The following is a 4,417-nucleotide window of genomic DNA, read 5'->3' on the forward strand; positions in this document are numbered from 1 at the left end:
CGTCGGGGGCGAGGCCACAAAGTAAGAACTGGAACCGGTGAGATGCGGGAGCCGGGCGGGGCTTCGTGTCGGGGGCGGAGCTTTAGAGTCCTGTGGAGGAGACTACTGAGCAAGGCCATCGGGGGCCGAGACATAAGAGCGCAAGAAAAAGACACATAGATCCTGGGGCAAGGCTTTGGGCGTCGAGGCGGGGCTGCGCATGACGGAATGCAGGAGTCCAGGGACAGGGCCTAAGTTTAAGAGGTAGCCACTGAGCCGCGAGGGACTTGACAGGCGTGATCGCTAGCAAAGGAGCTTTGGAAGGAGCTGGAGCCCGAGCTTTTGCCTGTGGTCGTGGCTTCTAAAGCTGACAGACCACGCCTACTGGGTTGAGAACGCTGCTGACTCTGCTTAGGGTTTGGGAAGGAAGTGGACATGGTCCCCACTCAGAAGGAAGTTTGGGAAATTAACCCCCTCTTCTGTCCACAGTCGAATACAGAAAAGCCTGAAGTCTCACCTGAGAAGGACCGGGAACTCCCACTGTGAAGGAAGAGGGCTGGAAGATGGGGCTCTGGATCTGGGCGTCTGGAGACCCGTTTAGGATCCCTGCTCAGACTCCTTTAGCTCCATGTCGACTTTGGTCCCAGCACTTCACTTATTTAAATCTCAATTTTCTCATCTGTGAAATGGGGGTCATAATTATCCCTACCTTACAGGGCTGGAGTCAGGATTAAATCGATGTGAAAACGCATTGAAAACTGTAAATCTCTATGCAGTCAATATCATCACTTTCATATAGTAAATGCTTACTATTGGCCAGGCCTAGCTCTGAACATTTTTCATATGTTATCTCATCTTTACAGCAGCATCATGTTGTAGCTATGAATAGCCCCATTATACAAAAGTGAAAACTTGGACTGAGAAGGTCTAATTGGCCGAAGTCACACATTTGTGAGTGGAACATCCACTATATGCCAAACCCAGACCTCTTTGACACCAGTGCCTGGACATTGACCCACACTGCTAGACAGATGCCAAATATAAAATTAAAGTGTAACAGTTAACAGAAAAATCTCACAAATCTACACACCTCAACCAATCCTTTTAACTGCCCTTAGTCTCCATCCTTCACTCCCAGCCAGGATGTGTTGGGCAATAAATACTTAGGGACACATCAGTATGTAGACTCCCTGCACCTTCAGGTAGCACCCTCCAAAACAAAATACCATCAAGAAAAAAACGCTCACAAGAAAACATGTACTTGTACAAATTGTCCACAGTAAACTATGCTTGCAAATAACCAGAGATGAACCCTGATGTCCAACATAAAGGAATGGTTCTATACTACTTAAAACCCCCTGAGGCCACCTATGTAATACATCTATGTATTATATGCACATGCACTAGAATACATGGATGCCATTTATTCAGTTTGCTATATGTTGGCATATGAGCTAGCTGATTTATATATATTGTCATTTAAACCTCACATAAATCCTGCACAACCTGTATATTACCCCCATTTTATAAACAAGGAAATTGAGGCACACCACTAGTAAGAACAGATCTCTAGTCTAACCTTGGTTCGTCAGGCTTCCAAGCCCTTACCCCTCTTGCTCCTCCTTTCTATAGGTCATGTAGCAGTAAAGGCTGAGTTTACAATTCATTTATTCATTCATCAATATTTATTGAACATCCACTATGTGCCAGACACAGTGCTAGATGTAGGGATTCAGTTGTCAACAAGACAGACAGGATCTTGCCTCACAGAACATACAGTCCACTGAGAGGGAGGATCCCACAGTAGTTAAGAATGTGGGCTTTGGTTTCTGATTTTCTGTGTTCAAATTCTCACTGTGCCACTTTCTATTTATGTAGTCCTGGGTGACTTATTTAACTCCTAAGCTTCCATTTCATAATCTATAAAATAGAAATACTATAATTAATATCCCCAAGATTATTATGAGGAATAAATAAAACAATACTGGCTAATTGTTTAGCATAATTCCTGTACATAGTAAGCATTCAAAAAATATGAGTTGTAATTATCTTGGAAAATAGGCATCAATCAAATAGCTTTACAGTTATAAGTGTCAAAATAGGGGAGACACAAGTAAAAAAAAAAAACAAACAAGAGGACAAAAAAAAGATAATAAATAAGAAGAAGAAGAAAAAAAAAAGAAGGAGGAGGAGGAGGAAGACAGACAGGAGGGAAGGATAGGAAGAAGAAGGAATGAAATATAGCACTACGTATGCATTGATATTTTAAAAGTATGACTGCTTAAAGACTATAGAGCATTTGTAATAAATGAGAGCTATAATCTATTTGGTTTTTGGAAACTTCTCTCTCATGGTAAGAAGGGAAGGGAGGAGAGATTAAGCAGGAGACGAGGGTCCAGGGGGCGGTGAGACTCCTCTCCAAGGACCAAAGCCTGGAGCCAGATCTTTAAAAGTCCCTCCACGTACTGCCCTGCTTAAAAGAGACTTAATGAGCCCCAGACAAACTTGGTGAGAAAGAGCGCTGGTACAGAGCTCTTCCCCCGGGGGACTGTTTTCTGTGGTTATAATGGGAAGGGAGGAAGGAGAGGGGTGATGTGTACAGAATAAGAGAAGACTCGCAGGGAAGTAAGAAGGATATAGAGCCAGAGAAAACAGTAATGTATGCGTGTATGTGTGTAGTGTGTGTATTTGTGAGTATATGTATGAGTTGTGTGTGTGTGTGTGTGTGTGCATGTGATCACATAATTTGGGCAGTACCAATCAGCTGTACTCCCATTAGGCCACCTTCAGGAACCCTGTAGCTAGAGGAATGCTCTGCTCCTCTCTCCACTGTGGCCAGCTAATGCCTCTCTGCTTTGACTCAGAAATTGTCCTCCCAGACACACACACACAGGCCTGGCTCCACCTCACCAAACCCCAGGGCAGAGCTTCCAAAGGAAACCAGTTCAATCCCAAGGGATAAGAGAGAGAGAAGGAGAAAGGAAGGAAGGAAGGGCGCTGCCCAATCTCAAATTCCCCACTGAAGGCCCTACAAGCTCAAGCCCTTGGGCCAAAAGTCTAGGCCCCTTCTGGTAGAGGTCTCTATGCATGGGCTCCAAGGCAGGAAGCAGAGATTCTTACACTCTTGGCATCTCAGACCCAATGATGGCAGCAATAATGAGAGTTAACAGGACTAACTGCTTAACATAAATCCTTACCGTGGATCATCTCATGTAACCTTCAAGACAGTCCTAGGAAGTAGGTCATGTTATTATCTCTATTAAGCAGGTAAGGAAACGGGCTCAGAGACATGATGTAATATGCCAAGGCAGTCTGGCACCAGAGCTCATCGTGACACCATACTGCACCTCGGGAGAGATTCGAATCTTAATAGAGGGTGGGAGGCTTCCAAAGTTTAAGACCCCATGGTATCGTATGGAATGGAAACCAAACCAGGTGCTTCCCTTATATGTTGCTTTTTAATCTTCATTGCAGCCTTGTGAGGCAGGCACTATAATCTCCATTTTGCAGAGGAGAAAACCAAGGCTCAGAGAGGGAAAGTGACTTGTCCTAAGTCATACAACTAGTAAATGACAGAGCCCAAATATTAAACAGGTTATTTCTGATTCCTTAGAATTGGCCCTTCCTACTGGACTACTCAAGATTCTGGATAAAACTGTCTCTCAGAATGTCAGAGAATTCAAATCACAGGCCTGTAGAATTTAGAGTAAAGTGATGTTAGCATCCTAAAATCTTGGTAAGAGGAGAACCACTGAATGTCACCAAATTCAATTCCCCCACCCTACCTCGAGCAAGAAGCCCTTTTATAGCATCCCCAAGAGATATCCCTCTAACCTGAGCTTGGGTGCCTCCAGTATCAGGGATCTCTCCTCTCCACAAGGCAGCCCATATCAAATAAGAAGCCACTCCCCATCATCCAAGCTAAGGCAGAGAGAGGGAACTCACACTTTTTAATTTTGCTGTCTAAGTGCTAGGGACTCAAGGCTGCCTCCTTAAAATGTCTGTTCAAATCAAGGCTGAGAGAAAATCCAATAATTCTCTTACAGCCATCCTATTCATTTCCTTCACAGGACTCATTACAATTTGTACTTCATGGTTCATATGTTTGTTTACTTAATTATCACCCATCTCTCCACTATATCGCAACAAAACTACATATGTATAGTTCCAGTTTTATTACAATTAAAGAAAAGTTTAAAATGTTCAGAACAAAAGATTCGCTGTCATACTTGACTTATGTCCCCAAATATGACAGAGAACATCTAAAATGGATGATACAATTATTTTTGTCTAGTCATATTTGAGCTTTAACAAATTGATAATCTCCTTTATTTACATGTTATAAATTATGAGATTCAGATGTTGCAGAAATAAATGTGTATCAAAATGAATGTTACCATATTCCTTTCATTCTTAGCAGCTCAGTAATATATTTTTA

The sequence above is a fragment of the Pteropus vampyrus genome, unplaced genomic scaffold (assembly GCF_000151845.1).
Source record: "Pteropus vampyrus isolate Shadow unplaced genomic scaffold, Pvam_2.0 Scaffold336, whole genome shotgun sequence".
Taxonomy (NCBI): domain Eukaryota; kingdom Metazoa; phylum Chordata; class Mammalia; order Chiroptera; family Pteropodidae; genus Pteropus; species Pteropus vampyrus.